The 18,657-nt window shown below is 30.8% G+C and overlaps 1 protein-coding gene across 1 annotated transcript in view; it reads right to left on the reverse strand.

The window, feature by feature from the left end:
- Nucleotides 1–7,582, reverse strand: part of LOC129746102 (uncharacterized) — a 271,077-nt gene extending 263,495 nt beyond the window's left edge. The window contains exon 1 of the mRNA XM_055739564.1: nt 7,549–7,582. The gene's annotated coding sequence lies outside the window, so the exon portion shown is untranslated. The remainder of the gene's footprint in view (nt 1–7,548) is intronic.
- Nucleotides 7,583–18,657: the final 11,075 nt, after the last annotated feature.

The following is an 18,657-nucleotide window of genomic DNA, read 5'->3' on the forward strand; positions in this document are numbered from 1 at the left end:
CTTAGAATTGCTCCTGGTCCTGCTCCCCGAACTGTTTCCGTGAACTGTTTCCGCTTTAACCGGAAACGCCACCGATCGTCTCCAGCGTATTTCATAAGAAAGGTCCTATAGGCATACCTACTTGAGTCTCGAGGCGCATCTTTTCCACCGTATGGAAACCCGAAGCAGCATCAGTAAGACCATAATGAAAGCGAAAGGAAATAATAACGAGCGTAAGGACTGTGCAGAAAACAAACACAATGGAGATAAATTTCCGGTTTGTGTGAGCCTGCTGCGGAGAATTGTGACTCATCGGAAGAGTTTCACGGTTGTTTTCCTCGGCTTGGATTTGAAGGTCTGCTCGGGAAAAGGAAGCAGCCAGTGCACTGATGATTATTTTTTTTGCTCTCTGCTCGGTTTCGTTCAGATTCAAAAAACCGATGGCCAACGTGCGGTCGAGATGCGGCGAAAAGTCCTGGGACAGGATCCGAGAGGAAGTAAGGGTTCCATCCGCAACCACCACGACTTTTCCGCAACATGGCAAGGTTTCCGGTCTTTAGTGAATGTTTTCTGTTTTATTTCCCAGCTGCTTCCGGACCGAGGACGTGATACATCTTAAGCTGCTTTGGGGAAGCTCGCTCTCTGTTGCTTACTGCTGCTGCTTCTGCTTCTGTGAGGCAAAGTTACAGGCTTTGATGATGGATTTCAACGGGAGCGCTTGTATCGCTACAGAAAACAATTGCTCGGAGTGGAAAACATAATTGGTATAACATTTTTACGAACTCATAAATTTTTGAATTGAAAAGAAATCAAATCAAAAAGATACAGTTAAACACAATAATGATTGCATAATTTTTCTATGCATGAAATGAGACTATAAATTGAAAACATGAATACAGATTGCACATTTAGCTTCTTGAAAATATTGTGAAGAATTCACAATTTAACGGTCACAAGTTTAGTGATAACAATGGACAGTGAAAAGTTTACGTTTCAGCTCACGATACTCAAATACATTACATTCAAATACTAAAACAACGCAATGTTGTAATAAGTATCTTAGAAATATATTAAAAAGAAAAAAATAAATTGCAGATTGAATTATTGAAAAACAACGTTGAGTGCATTAAATATGAAAGTTCTCAGTAAAAAACAGTAAATTAGAGCACAGAAATTACCAAAATTAATAATTAAACGCAAATATCCACTAAGATATTTAGCAAAAAAGACAATCCGAATATTTCTTCAGTTGCCTGTAATCAATAAAAATGTTCAATTGTAAGAAATTTGTAAGGAAGAAGAAAACTTTGCAATTTAATCATCCAGGAAATTCAAATAAGCTTGAAATGAAGTTGGCCTTTGATACGCTATTAATTTTACCTATTCTTAAGCTTCATTTTTTGTCAGCATGAGAAGAAGCAAAGTATTTCGCGAAAAAGGTTAAAACCATTTCAATAAATAAAATCGGAATCCATTGAAAAGGTTTGTGAAATTGTAGACTTCGCTTGCTGGAGCTTTCAATAATTTCATGACACGTTTGAGCGAACCAATTTCAACTAACATGATACAGTTCTATTTTTGGGAAAAAGTTGACAAACAGCTGAAATATTGACAATTTAAGTCATTTCGTACAACAATGGGTAAGGGGACAACGATTGGAAATTACCCTTAAACAAATTCAGAATCAGTTTTTTTTTCTAAATGTAGATTTGTTAGTTTATCAGTTATCAATGAATGATTGATTTCATTTAAAACTTACCCATTTTAAAACATTTTTAAACTTCATATCATCGAAACAAAAGGTGCTGGATCAAATGGAAAAAGATTTGGCGCTAATATGTACCAAATCAACTATTAAAACACTGACGTGACGTTAGACGTGTTCATCGAAAAAACCCTCCTCGAATGTTAAAAACACTCATATTTTTATCCAATTTTTTATTCCCAACAATATCACGAAGGAATGTTTATCCGAACCGCAGCCACGGTTTTCCAGCAGCAGTCGTATTGAGTCAAAATGATAACGGCTCCAAAAACACATCACAACCACTCTGCGGTAACTTCCGAGGTGAAATTTTTAGAAATAATAAAATGTCCTGCAAAATCGACAGATTTTTTTTTTATTTCTGTGATCCAAAAAACACACATGTAAGGAGTTCTTGGAGTGTAAGATTTCCTCAAATGGTCTTGGAAAAACCATTAAGTCGAAAGCAATGTTGTAGGAAAGATTTTTAGAGTGGTTTGACTTTCTTACATTATACAAACCGTTGAATAGGATTTATATGGATTCTTTCAAAACCAAATGCTGTTTATAGCTTCGATTCATAGTTGACGTGTATTTATTCTGGGAATGTAAGATTTTAAGGAATTTCTCAATCGATTCAAATCAACGGTCGTAAGATCGATCCAATTTTAAAAGTTGAGCTGGAGGATCGATCTCTGCTAAATCGATCTTTTCATTTTTCAACAAGGTACTTTTCAAAGTCCTCGAACTCTACGTGAGTATCCACACCGAACAAATCTAAGAAATTGTGATTTCAAAATTTTAATCTCAAAATCTCTGCTAATTTGAGCAAAATCTATGAAATAATACTTTTTAAACAGCAACACTTGAAACGTTTCACATCAGCAGATTTCGAATCGTTTAGGCTTCCAAAAATACTTTATTTGTATTTTGATAAAATTTGTTGTTGGACTCAAAGATTAAGAAAAAAAAAACAAAATAAAAGCTTAATTAAAGTTTTCGGTTTGGTTTTGTAAATAAAATCGGGCTTTTTTCAACCTGGATAAAGGGTGATACGGTCAAAATTTCAATGTTGCATTTAAAAAACCTGAACATCCCTCATTTTGAAGGTATGTGTGTGTGTAGAATGTTGCTCCTATTTTGATTTTGGAATTCACTCTTCAGTTGTCAAAATGCCGTCCAAGGAAGAAGAGCAGCATATCAAAATTTTGCTCGCGCATCGCGAAAATCCGAGCTACTCGCACGCAAAGCTGACAAAATCGCTAAAAGTTGCCAAATCAACCGTTACAAATGTAATTAAAGTGTTTGGGAAATGTTTGTCGACAGCCAGGAAGTCTTGATCGGGGGGAAATCGAAAACCGGAAGCCGCTGAGACGACAAATAGAGTTGCCGGTAGTTTCAAGCGAAACCCTAACCTCTCTCTCCGAGATGCCGCAAATAAGCTGGGTGTATCGTCTACAACCGTGCATCGAGCCAAAAAACGAGCCGAACTATCGACTTACAAGAAGGTAGTGATTCCAAATCGCGATGATAAACAAAATACGACAGCCAAAGCGCGATCCCGGAAGCTGTATACGACGATGCTGACGAAGTTTGACTGCGTGGTAATGGACGACGAAACCTACGTCAAAGTCGATTACAAGCAGCTTCCGGGACAGGAGTTTTATAAGGCAAAAGGAAGAGGAAAGGTAGCAGATATTTTCAAGCACATGAAACTGTCAAAGTTCGCGAAGTAATATCTGGTTTGGCAAGCCATCTGTACCTGTGGCTTGAAAAGCAGCATTTTCATAGCTTCCGGGACTGTCAACCAAGAAATTTACGTGGAAGAGTGTTTGAATAATCGTCCGCTGCCTTCCCTGAAGAAACACGGTTGTTCCGTACTGTTTTGGCCGGATTTGGCATCTTGCCATTACGGTAAAAAGGCCATGGAGTGGTACGCCGCCAACAACGTGCAGGTGGTTCGCAAGGACAAGTACCCTCCCAACACGCCAGAGCTCCGCCCAATTGAGAAATACTGGGCTATTTTCAAGCGGAGCCTGAAGAAGACCAAAAAAGCTGCTACGGACGAGCAGCAGTTCAAGGCAAACTGGCTTTCTGCGGCGAAGAAGGTGGACAAGGTGGCTGTACAAAATCTGATGGCAGGGGTTAAGCGAAAGGCCCAGCTATTCGGATTTGGAAAAACGGAAGCCTAACTGAATATTTTTCCTGAATTTTATACTAATAAAACTTGAAAAAGAAATTTAATTTGATTTTTTAAATAAACGATTTCACCGATTTACACGCGTTTTCTCTTGACCAAATCTTGACCGTATCACCCTTTAAGTGTTAACAAGAAAGTCAGAAATTTGACTTGTCTCCGGCGAAGTTTATCTAAAATGACCCAAGGCATGAGAGATTTCATTTCACGGCACTTTCTGACGTTCAAGAACTGAAACACATTTTGAAATTTAATTTTGGATTTGCTATTCAATCAACCATTTGTGTTGAAACTCTTAACTTGACATGAAAAAAAACCTTTCCACGTCCTAATAATGGAGTTTTATTAAGAAGTGTAACTAATCAAGAAAAGAGTTTGAAACGAACCATTTCTTCAAAATTTATTTTTGGAATACTTATTTTATACAAGAACCAGTTGGAATCCACGTAACTAGTTTTTATCAGTTCTGTCTTTTTTGAAAAAAAAAAAATATTTTTACAAAAACTAAACAAAGAAATTTGCTCAAGACTTCAAAGTTATGTAAGAAATATTTGTAATGTTATGTTTTGAAATTTTAAAAAACTCTAGAATTTAGCTGTTTCAGATCATGCATCCTTATCATAAAAATATTATTCCTAAATTATATGAGGTATAATAAACAATTTCAAAATCAGATTTTTCCTTAAATGTAGATTTGATAATTTATCAGTTATCAATGATTGAGTTCACTTAAAACTCACACATTTTAAAACATATTTAAACTTCATATCACCAAATCTAAATTTAGAAGATTTACCAAATTTGAAAAAAAGATTTGGTGCTTAAATTTTCCAAATCAATTATTGAAACACTGAAGTTAAACGTGTTTATTGAAAAAATACTTCTTGATTATTAAATACTCTCCTATTTTTTATCTTAATTTTTTTTATTTTCAAATAAATTATAGTTCGGTTTTTATTATTTTTAAGTTCATTCACCGGACTTTAAACTCAAACTATTAATATTTTTTGAAATTTTTTTACTAAGTTTGTCTTCGTTTTTCCATTCTAAATTTTATGGAATGAAAAGATAAGTATTTGAATCTTAATTTTTTTTTCTCCATTCTTTCTTTTCAATACACAATATTTCAATTGAAAGTGACAAAATCTTCAGAGCTTTAAATTCTTTACTTTAAAACCTGCGGTTGACAATTAATAAACTTTTCATTTACTATTTTATTATTAATTTATGTAATGGAAACAATCATATTTTTGAATAAATTTCTAAAAAGTTCAAATAATCATTCAAAGTTAATAATTTTAAGCTTAATTTCTATTTGCTTTGGGCTTTCAATGGTCACAACAAAACTAAGAATTCCTAATTTTTATTATTTTTATCAGATTCTTATTGATTATTCGCGACATGACATGTACTTTGTTAGTTTAATTGAACATGATGTATAGATAATGAATTTATAAAATTGATACTTTGAACTTCAAAAAGGTCCTTTTTCCTTTTTATTTTGACAACTGAAAGAATTTTGTAGAAGGAAAAGTTTTTATCTCCCTCTTTGATCACAGGCACTCTAGAACTAATATTGAATATTTGCTTCTTTTGATCAAATTAAATTCAATCATCAACTGCATCATCATCAGCAAATTTTAATTTTTAATTATTTTTTTAATTCAAAATACTATAGAAGAATTGTACAATCAACCCTTCAATTGATGATTAAAATAGAAAATAAATGTCAATCAAAATTAATAATAAATAACAATTATTATCATTTTCCTCAAGATATATTTAAAGAAGGTGGTGTCAAGGCAGCCCTGCTCTAGTATTAGTACATACTGCGACGTCACAATCACGAAAAATCTGTTAATTTACTAAGAAATTTGCCTTTTTTGTTGATAACTCGGAAAATTTGCCGGAAATTTTCAATTTTTAAAACATTTTATTCTAGAAGGATTCTTGCTTTTCAAGATCGGTACAAAAAACGTTGGATTTTTGAGTAATTTTTATATAAAATAGACCATCGAAGTTCGAAAAAATGGTGGATTTTCCCTTCTCAAATTTACAAAACTTTGAAATTAGTTCAAAGTCTTCCTTAAAATGATCAAATCAGTGCAGTTTAAGATCCTTATTACAATAAAGTAATCAAAAACAAACTTTAATACAAAATCACAATTATTTATTGGCATTTTAGTAAATCGAGTTAACGATCATTAATTGCCGTTCATTGTTCTACATAAGAATTGAATACGCTAAACCGGTTGTATAAAAATCAGTTAAACAATCAAAAACTACCAGCTAGACCTTTTTAAACTGTTTTTTTCTTCGTTTTTGCACATTTTAGCTTCAAGATGACATTGCATTTATTATGAAAATGGGATAAAAAAATATAACGCAATCTTTAATGGACCAATGATATAAAGATGTGAAAACGACTATAATCGAAACAAAAAAAAAAAAAAAAATTAATGGACCAAAAAATTGCATACTGAAATAAAGGCCTTACAACACAATAAAAATGAAATTTAAATTCATTATCGTTCTAAAATGTGTTTTTCTTTGAAATTTCTGCCATTCACATATGAATTTTCGATAAATTCCTTTTTTTTGACGTCACAAGCAAAATCCAATATGGCTCTCGACACTACCTTATTTAAATATTCCTAGCATTTTCCTAACAAATTTTAACCACGGACAACTTTTGACCTGATTTTACGTATAGACTGCATAGAAAAGAATTCGATTGTTTTGATTCATTAAGTTCACTTAAAAATATTATCAGGATGGCAATTCAGAATCGTATGAAAAAAAAACCGCATCAACTCTTTTAAAACCAAGCTAACACACCGCTTTGGAAGAGGTTTACAAAAAAATATATGAGATCGAAAATGAAAATAATATTTAAAATTTAAAAATGAGTTAAAAACAAGTATCATGTAAGGCTTGCTCATTCTAGAAGGAAAGATCCTCTTTAAGATTTAGTCTCAAAATAAAATTTCAGTTGAAAAAGGTCATAGTCAGAAGAAAGATTTCGGCATTAGAAATGAAATACAGTAGAAAAGTTTGGAATCATTTTGCAGTATATAAATACAGCGAGTCTACCCAAAACTTTTGTTGGAAATGGAAGATTGGATTCGATTTCAGTTTCAGAGTCATATTCAGATTTCAGTTTTTGAGCTTAAAATTCTATTTTTTTGCGAAAAATAATGTTGTTTAGACTGATAAATCGAATATTTGACCAAGGTGTATAGCGATAGGTGTGTTTTTCATAATCAAACTATGCATTTGCAAACAATCAATATATAATTTAAAATTGAGTTATTTACGATCGAAAATTAAAAAAAAAACTAATTCCAAAGGTGATTCAATTTCCATTTGCTATAGTTTGAATTTAGATTTTTTTTCTATTTGAATTTTCAAAGAATTTATCACATTTTTCAATAAAATTTCTAAAACGTTTACAAAAGACAAATTAAACTTTTATCCCGGCCTAACATTGAAGGAAAGTTGTGTTTTCGGCGAGTTACTGAACTGTAACGACGATGTATCGTTGTTCGATATAAAATAAGATTATCTTAATTTGTCATTCTGTTTTAATAATAACTTTGTTATTTGAAAAAAAAAAAGAGAAACTTACTTTTATGGTGCTTGTTACTACTCCGTTGAAAATTCTGAAAAGAATGGATAAAACAGTAATATTAATATTTGTGAACTTTCAATCCATTCAAATCTAAATATGTTCACAGATTCCTCCCTCATGAATAAATCCCTCATGAAAGATTCTTTTAACGTTATATATATCATGTTTAAGTTGCTCTATATACTGATGGTGAAGGCATCGATGAAATGTTCGAAACGCCGAAGCTTTTTTTTAAACTAAGGAATTAACTATTTCTTTTGTTCCTAGATTTAGCTTTAAAAATATACTTACGTAAAAACCTTCTTGCATTAATTTTTGAATTCGATTGTTAATGTTTGTTTTAGTTTTTTCTAGTATGTAGAAAAAAATAACGATTCGTTGTCACTCTATAAGAAATTGCCTGAAGTTTAGGCTTTCATCCTGTTTTTCATGAAATCTTAGAGGAATTCGTAAATTCTAATTTTCCTCTTGAAGAATTATTTAATAGTTCAAATTTTTGTTCAAATTTATTAAATGTGACTTGTGAGAATTTAAAATTCACAGTAATAATTTCTTTGAGTTAACATTTAGTTTTTTCCCGAAAAGTACATTGTACCTTGAAATGAGAGCTGTTTCATAGACAAAAATCGTCATTTAATTAAAACCCATTCTTTGTATTTCACTTCTGAGTAGGATTGTTAAATCTTCAGGAAAAGATTGACCTCCAAGATCGATTCAGTGAAACGGTCGTACAGTGAGCGAAATAAGAATAGCACCACTATGTGTTTTGCTTGTTAAAATATGAATGTTTGAAAATCACCAAAACTTTGTTCTATAAATTGTTTTGAATTGTTTAACGGATAAATCAAGCATAAGTTTACTTTTTTTGGACGTTGCAATTGGCGTTGAGGACCAAAACTTTGGAAAAAGGGTGCGAAATAAGAATAGAACCACTTGTGTTTTTTCAACAAAAACAAGATTATTTCTAAAAATTTACTGTATAAAAGTGAATAATAATGCTTCTACGAATTATCCGAATAGATAACTGTGTTTTAAGGAATTTTCTAGAATTTCGAAGATTTTCAAAGGTTTTAAAAGGGGGTTTCAAGAGATGCTCCTCTAGCGTTTAGGAATTTGATTCTTGAGCTAAAATATTTCATCAAACTGCTTTATTTCTTCATTACCATTCATAAGTATGATACAAATTGACGAAACATAGATTTGATGCTGAATTTGATTAAAAAAACAGGCTTCAAATTCAAAAATACTAATGTTTTTAAATAGTCGAACGCTATTTCTCTAGTTTCAAATCGTAGATGGCGACACTATCTTGCAATTAAACCAAATTGATGCTCATTTTCGAATATCTGGGATTAATTTAGGTGTGCTGGATGATTTTGGTCAAGAAATAAGTACTTGGTATCGTGTGACCGCCTTGGAAATTCTAAGATCAGAATATCAATAAATAAGAATTTTATCTGAACCCATAAAAGTGAATTTCTTGGACCGATAATCAGAATAATTTTGTACTTTCCGATGGAGCTTGATGAACCAGATAACTAGCAGTATTATTGGTATGATTTGAAATTGCATCGGAAGTTGAGATGTGCAGGAATTTTGGCGGTGTTTTATTCTTGTGCTGGTGTTTTTTTTTTTGCAAATCCGGAAAAGATTTCTGCAGCGATTTTTCGATAAATTCCTTTTTTTTGACGTCACAAGCAAAATCCAATATGGCTCTCGACACTACCTTATTTAAATATTCCTAGCATTTTCCTAACAAATTTTAACCACGGACAACTTTTGACCTGATTTTACGTATAGACTGCATAGAAAAGAATTCGATTGTTTTGATTCATTAAGTTCACTTAAAAATATTATCAGGATGGCAATTCAGAATCGTATGAAAAAAAAACCGCATCAACTCTTTTAAAACCAAGCTAACACACCGCTTTGGAAGAGGTTTACAAAAAAATATATGAGATCGAAAATGAAAATAATATTTAAAATTTAAAAATGAGTTAAAAACAAGTATCATGTAAGGCTTGCTCATTCTAGAAGGAAAGATCCTCTTTAAGATTTAGTCTCAAAATAAAATTTCAGTTGAAAAAGGTCATAGTCAGAAGAAAGATTTCGGCATTAGAAATGAAATACAGTAGAAAAGTTTGGAATCATTTTGCAGTATATAAATACAGCGAGTCTACCCAAAACTTTTGTTGGAAATGGAAGATTGGATTCGATTTCAGTTTCAGAGTCATATTCAGATTTCAGTTTTTGAGCTTAAAATTCTATTTTTTTGCGAAAAATAATGTTGTTTAGACTGATAAATCGAATATTTGACCAAGGTGTATAGCGATAGGTGTGTTTTTCATAATCAAACTATGCATTTGCAAACAATCAATATATAATTTAAAATTGAGTTATTTACGATCGAAAATTAAAAAAAAAACTAATTCCAAAGGTGATTCAATTTCCATTTGCTATAGTTTGAATTTAGATTTTTTTTCTATTTGAATTTTCAAAGAATTTATCACATTTTTCAATAAAATTTCTAAAACGTTTACAAAAGACAAATTAAACTTTTATCCCGGCCTAACATTGAAGGAAAGTTGTGTTTTCGGCGAGTTACTGAACTGTAACGACGATGTATCGTTGTTCGATATAAAATAAGATTATCTTAATTTGTCATTCTGTTTTAATAATAACTTTGTTATTTGAAAAAAAAAAAGAGAAACTTACTTTTATGGTGCTTGTTACTACTCCGTTGAAAATTCTGAAAAGAATGGATAAAACAGTAATATTAATATTTGTGAACTTTCAATCCATTCAAATCTAAATATGTTCACAGATTCCTCCCTCATGAATAAATCCCTCATGAAAGATTCTTTTAACGTTATATATATCATGTTTAAGTTGCTCTATATACTGATGGTGAAGGCATCGATGAAATGTTCGAAACGCCGAAGCTTTTTTTTAAACTAAGGAATTAACTATTTCTTTTGTTCCTAGATTTAGCTTTAAAAATATACTTACGTAAAAACCTTCTTGCATTAATTTTTGAATTCGATTGTTAATGTTTGTTTTAGTTTTTTCTAGTATGTAGAAAAAAATAACGATTCGTTGTCACTCTATAAGAAATTGCCTGAAGTTTAGGCTTTCATCCTGTTTTTCATGAAATCTTAGAGGAATTCGTAAATTCTAATTTTCCTCTTGAAGAATTATTTAATAGTTCAAATTTTTGTTCAAATTTATTAAATGTGACTTGTGAGAATTTAAAATTCACAGTAATAATTTCTTTGAGTTAACATTTAGTTTTTTCCCGAAAAGTACATTGTACCTTGAAATGAGAGCTGTTTCATAGACAAAAATCGTCATTTAATTAAAACCCATTCTTTGTATTTCACTTCTGAGTAGGATTGTTAAATCTTCAGGAAAAGATTGACCTCCAAGATCGATTCAGTGAAACGGTCGTACAGTGAGCGAAATAAGAATAGCACCACTATGTGTTTTGCTTGTTAAAATATGAATGTTTGAAAATCACCAAAACTTTGTTCTATAAATTGTTTTGAATTGTTTAACGGATAAATCAAGCATAAGTTTACTTTTTTTGGACGTTGCAATTGGCGTTGAGGACCAAAACTTTGGAAAAAGGGTGCGAAATAAGAATAGAACCACTTGTGTTTTTTCAACAAAAACAAGATTATTTCTAAAAATTTACTGTATAAAAGTGAATAATAATGCTTCTACGAATTATCCGAATAGATAACTGTGTTTTAAGGAATTTTCTAGAATTTCGAAGATTTTCAAAGGTTTTAAAAGGGGGTTTCAAGAGATGCTCCTCTAGCGTTTAGGAATTTGATTCTTGAGCTAAAATATTTCATCAAACTGCTTTATTTCTTCATTACCATTCATAAGTATGATACAAATTGACGAAACATAGATTTGATGCTGAATTTGATTAAAAAAACAGGCTTCAAATTCAAAAATACTAATGTTTTTAAATAGTCGAACGCTATTTCTCTAGTTTCAAATCGTAGATGGCGACACTATCTTGCAATTAAACCAAATTGATGCTCATTTTCGAATATCTGGGATTAATTTAGGTGTGCTGGATGATTTTGGTCAAGAAATAAGTACTTGGTATCGTGTGACCGCCTTGGAAATTCTAAGATCAGAATATCAATAAATAAGAATTTTATCTGAACCCATAAAAGTGAATTTCTTGGACCGATAATCAGAATAATTTTGTACTTTCCGATGGAGCTTGATGAACCAGATAACTAGCAGTATTATTGGTATGATTTGAAATTGCATCGGAAGTTGAGATGTGCAGGAATTTTGGCGGTGTTTTATTCTTGTGCTGGTGTTTTTTTTTTTGCAAATCCGGAAAAGATTTCTGCAGCGGGAACTCCAACAAAACTGTGTTGGAAAACTACATCGAAATGATGAATTTGGGCCTAAATAAACTTGAAAAATCAATATTAAGACTTAAATTGGGTTTAACGGCAAGATAGTGCTGCCATCTATGACTTGAAACTGGAAAAAGTGATGTTTATTTAAAAAAAATCTAAGTTTATGAATACCAACCTGTTTTTTTTCTGATTTAAAATAAACCGAAAATGTTTGATTCATCATTTCACGTCATTTCAATGAAGAAAGTAAGAAGTTTGGTAAAGAATTACTGCTCAAATATCAAATTACTTAGTTCTAGAAGAGCGTCGCTTAAAACACTATTTTAAAACCTTCGAAAATCTTTGTAATTCTAGAAAACTACTTAAAATGCAGTAAACTATTCAAATAATTCGTAGAAGCATTATTATTCACTTTTACACACTAATAATCTTGTTTTTGTTGAAAAAACACAAATGGTTCTATTCTTATTTCGCACCCTTTTTCCATAGTTTTGGTCCTCAACGCCAATTGCAACGTCCACAAAAAAGTAAACTTATGCTTGATTTATCCATTAAACAATTCAACACAATTTATAGAAGAAAATTTTGGTGATTTTCAAACATTCATATTTTAACAAGCAAAACACATAGTGGTGCTATTCTTATTTCGCTCACTGTATGATCGATTCATTTGAAAGTTTGAAGCTGGAGAGTCGATCTCTGATAGATCGGTCATTTTCAGAGTTAACAATGTAGAGCAAAATATATTAACGTTTCAATTGAGGTTCTCACGATACATCGCGATGTATCGAAAACTGTATAAAAAACACCACGAACGACAATCAAACTCTGATATCAAATTGATTAAGGTTGCAAGAATTTTCCCGCGCGTATCCGGGCCGGGCTGTTTTATCTAAAAACTTGGCAAAATGCAAGCATGTAAATTAAAAATATTCTACCTTAAATCCGGGCAACATCCTTTCAAATTTGCGTAAATCCCAGATATTAATCAATAAATTTTTTGAAAAATATTGGAAATTTTTTTATCGAAACCTATCAGCAGATTTTGAACTGTACTGAAGGTTTCAAATTTCGTCTCTTAGGTGAAAAAATTAGGTACTAGAAATGCTCGACTTGAGTGTTTTGTTTGGTTTTGCAAATAAAATTTAAATGAATCAGGTCGAAAACCGGGCTTTTTCAAATGAAATTCGCACAACCCGACCAAATATAAATTTAATATAAAATATTTGAGCAATAATCTGTCAACCTTAAACCAAATGCTCAACAGATGACGACGTTTGACATTAAAACGGTATTCAATATTGGATCTAAATATCTCGGCGCAGCGAGAAAAATCCAAAAACTAGAAAGATCATATCGAAAATAAATTGATCTAATCGATTTTTTTCATCTTGAAGAATTGATCCAAAAAATCGAAAATCTGAGTTGTAAAGATCGATTTCACGAAGATCGATCTGAGATCGACAAATCGCTGTTCTGAGCGGGGAAAAACTTTTCCAATAATGTTAAAATTTAAAAACTGAGGATGTTGAATTAATGAAAATCCACATTTTTATATTTTTGTTGATAATTTCAGTTTATTATTTGTCATTTTAAAGTTTTTTTTGATAGTTATTTTTCTGATGCAAATTAAAATAAAACTGTTACACAATTTTTTTATTATATTAAAGTTGCCTAAAATAACAAACTTTTTTCAAAGCTCCCTGAATCGTTGTCGAGAACACATGCCTTTTACTTCAACATTTGAAGGATTATTCGTTAATCCACCTTATCCAAGAGTAATTCCAGCGTTATATCCATGCCTCAAAATAGTTGCTCGTGAGCTGCCCTACATCGCTGATCAAGTTCGAGAAAACCCATCCACAACATCACTTTTAGAGGTCTTTAGAGGAAAGATGAAAACACCAAAAATCGTCGCAGAAAACCCATCGGTGGAATGGAAACAGCTTTGGAGGAACATTCGGAACCGAACTCTCTCTACAATGGAAAAATCTTTATATTATCTTTTGGTGAATCAAAGAATACCACATGCAGCGTTGATGTTTCGGTAGAATAGGGCAGATAGTGCATTTTGTGTGCACTATCCGACAGTTGTTGAAGATTTGGAACATAAATTATCCAGTTACAGTAAAATAGTACATTTGTGGTCTTTTTTAAAATCGAAATTAGAGTCAGCTTTGAATAAGAGAGTAAGTTTTCAGAATTTTGTATATCCTGATTTTAAAAATACCAGAGCAGTGAGAAGAAATAAAGCGATAAAATTGTTTATAGTATATGTAAACTTTATCTTAGAAGCTAGCAGTAGCGATTTAACGGTAGGGGCTCTAGATTTTACGTTACATTGCCAGACCTTGTAGAATGAATGCATTGTAGAGAATAAAACCCGAAATATATATGTTTACAAAAAAAAATCGTCGGAAACTTTTCGACAAGCTTCTCGATTCTAACTTTCCAGCGTCACAACAACAAAACAGCAGCCAAAGGGCTTCCGCACAAACTGTTGGACAAACATTTACCGGAATGTCTTGCTAAGTCGGGTAAAATAAAATACTCTTCCTCGGAAAAATGAATTTCCAGACTGACTCATAAATCCTTTGCGGGAATAAAAAAAAAACCTCTTGATTCGCAACTGTCAGTTAGTTTTTTTTGTGTGTAGGTGGGATGCTTTCCGATTCAGAAAGGTGTTCGTTAGTTTATGTGTACATATGTTAGGCGAAAAACCAACATCATCAATCGGCACATCAACAAAGGCGACATTGATAAACGCCGCTGGGTCGGGGAATTGAAAACTCTCGGAAAGAATCAACGGGAAGTGCCTAAATCCTCACACAGCCAACCACCAACGGCGAGGTTTTGGTTTCCCTTCATTCATGATTTTGCAGAAAATTTTGTGCTATACTCATGTGTAGATCTTTTTTTCCTCCCCTTGAGTAAAGGGTTATTTATGCTCCCGCTGTTCGTTACCGAAAGTTTTCTCTAAGCTTAGAAAAGTCCAACCAAACAAAACACTCTTCCCTGAACCCCATCCCGGTTTACTTTCTGGCGGTTTTGATTGTGTGAGTTACTCCCACATATGGCTTCCGGTAGGGAAAACTTTTCACCCTTTTCCCAAGAACGGAAATAAAATGTAGTCCATAGATAAAAAAAAGGACCATCACAATGTGACCTCGTAGATGAGTGCGGTCTTTGCATAGTCGTCGGGAATCCGGTTAGAGGCAGATTATGTTCGGTTTGGTAAAGGTTGATTGTTGCCACCCACCTGCCGGAGAGGTGACTTGGGGAATTGAACTCCCCGCCCTGAAAATAGGCATCTACGCCCGAAATCTGTTAATCGAGAAGTAAAGTAGCTAAGACCTCTGGCAACTAATAGCTGTCAATTAAGGGAGAATGTCCCGAGTGAGTGAACGGACAATCCACCTAGCAACACGATCACAGAAGTTATGGTTCAGTTGAGTTTCATTCCGAGCAGTGATAATTGATCAAATTTCCAGCTTTCTGGGCGTATGGATTAAGAAGTTTTCAAATGTGTACAACGTGAGCAGAAATTATACATTAGACTGTGTCGATTTTCGACCATCTTGGAGTTTCTCTAACCCTAGGATCTAAAAACCTTCGTTTTAGTTCAAAACTAATCGATGATTTTTTGCAGAAATTTTGAGTATTGTTTACATGGGTACATTTAAACTTTATGTTTGAATAGAAAAAATGAATATTTTGTATAAAAAAAAAAAAAAAAATCAACGTAATTCTTGTTTCGTTCGTGGATCCGAGCTTGGTAATGAATTTTTTTTTTCTCTGCATTACTTTGATGAATGACGTAAAAACTGACGTAAAAAATGACGTAAAAAATGACAAAAATGACAAAAATGACAAAAATGACAAAAATGACAAAAATGACAAAAATGACAAAAATGACAAAAATGACAAAAATGACAAAAATGACAAAAATGACAAAAATGACAAAAATGACAAAAATGACAAAAATGACAAAAATGACAAAAATGACAAAAATGACAAAAATGACAAAAATGACAAAAATGACAAAAATGACAAAAATGACAAAAATGACAAAAATGACAAAAATGACAAAAATGACAAAAATGACAAAAATGACAAAAATGACAAAAATGACAAAAATGACAAAAATGACAAAAATGACAAAAATGACAAAAATGACAAAAATGACAAAAATGACAAAAATGACAAAAATGACAAAAATGACAAAAATGACAAAAATGACAAAAATGACAAAAATGACAAAAATGACAAAAATGACAAAAATGATAAAAATGATAAAAATGACAAAAATGACAAAAATGACAAAAATGACAAAAATGACAAAAATGACAAAAATGACAAAAATGACAAAAATGACAAAAATGACAAAAATGACAAAAATGACAAAAATGACAAAAATGACAAAAATGACAAAAATGACAAAAATGACAAAAATGACAAAAATGACAAAAATGACAAAAATGACAAAAATGACAAAAATGACAAAAATGACAAAAATGACAAAAATGACAAAAATGACAAAAATGACAAAAATGACAAAAATGACAAAAATGACAAAAATGACAAAAATGACAAAAATGACAAAAATGACAAAAATGACAAAAATGACAAAAATGACAAAAATGACAAAAATGACAAAAATGACAAAAATGACAAAAATGACAAAAATGACAAAAATGACAAAAATGACAAAAATGACAAAAATGACAAAAATGACAAAAATGACAAAAATGACAAAAATGACAAAAATGACAAAAATGACAAAAATGACAAAAATGACAAAAATGACAAAAATGACAAAAATGACAAAAATGACAAAAATGACAAAAATGACAAAAATGACAAAAATGACAAAAATGACAAAAATGACAAAAATGACAAAAATGACAAAAATGACAAAAATGACAAAAATGACAAAAATGACAAAAATGACAAAAATGACAAAAATGACAAAAATGACAAAAATGACAAAAATGACAAAAATGACAAAAATGACAAAAATGACAAAAATGACAAAAATGACAAAAATGACAAAAATGACAAAAATGACAAAAATGACAAAAATGACAAAAATGACAAAAATGACAAAAATGACAAAAATGACAAAAATGACAAAAATGACAAAAATGACAAAAATGACAAAAATGACAAAAATGACAAAAATGACAAAAATGACAAAAATGACAAAAATGACAAAAATGACAAAAATGACAAAAATGACAAAAATGACAAAAATGACAAAAATGACAAAAATGACAAAAATGACAAAAATGACAAAAATGACAAAAATGACAAAAATGACAAAAATGACAAAAATGACAAAAATGACAAAAATGACAAAAATGACAAAAATGACAAAAATGACAAAAATGACAAAAATGACAAAAATGACAAAAATGACAAAAATGACAAAAATGACAAAAATGACAAAAATGACAAAAATGACAAAAATGACAAAAATGACAAAAATGACAAAAATGACAAAAATGACAAAAATGACAAAAATGACAAAAATGACAAAAATGACAAAAATGACAAAAATGACAAAAATGACAAAAATGACAAAAATGACAAAAATGACAAAAATGACAAAAATGACAAAAATGACAAAAATGACAAAAATGACAAAAATGACAAAAATGACAAAAATGACAAAAATGACAAAAATGACAAAAATGACAAAAATGACAAAAATGACAAAAATGACAAAAATGACAAAAATGACAAAAATGACAAAAATGACAAAAATGACAAAAATGACAAAAATGACAAAAATGACAAAAATGACAAAAATGACAAAAATGACAAAAATGACAAAAATGACAAAAATGACAAAAATGACAAAAATGACAAAAATGACAAAAATGACAAAAATGACAAAAATGACAAAAATGACAAAAATGACAAAAATGACAAAAATGACAAAAATGACAAAAATGACAAAAATGACAAAAATGACAAAAATGACAAAAATGACAAAAATGACAAAAATGACAAAAATGACAAAAATGACAAAAATGACAAAAATGACAAAAATGACAAAAATGACAAAAATGACAAAAATGACAAAAATGACAAAAATGACAAAAATGACAAAAATGACAAAAATGACAAAAATGACAAAAATGACAAAAATGACAAAAATGACAAAAATGACAAAAATGACAAAAATGACAAAAATGACAAAAATGACAAAAATGACAAAAATGACAAAAATGACAAAAATGACAAAAATGACAAAAATGACAAAAATGACAAAAATGACAAAAATGACAAAAATGACAAAAATGACAAAAATGACAAAAATGACAAAAATGACAAAAATGACAAAAATGACAAAAATGACAAAAATGACAAAAATGACAAAAATGACAAAAATGACAAAAATGACAAAAATGACAAAAATGACAAAAATGACAAAAATGACAAAAATGACAAAAATGACAAAAATGACAAAAATGACAAAAATGACAAAAATGACAAAAATGACAAAAATGACAAAAATGACAAAAATGACAAAAATGACAAAAATGACAAAAATGACAAAAATGACAAAAATGACAAAAATGACAAAAATGACAAAAATGACAAAAATGACAAAAATGACAAAAATGACAAAAATGACAAAAATGACAAAAATGACAAAAATGACAAAAATGACAAAAATGACAAAAATGACAAAAATGACAAAAATGACAAA

The sequence above is a fragment of the Uranotaenia lowii genome, chromosome 2 (genome assembly GCF_029784155.1).
Source record: "Uranotaenia lowii strain MFRU-FL chromosome 2, ASM2978415v1, whole genome shotgun sequence".
NCBI classification, from domain to species: Eukaryota; Metazoa; Arthropoda; class Insecta; order Diptera; family Culicidae; genus Uranotaenia; species Uranotaenia lowii.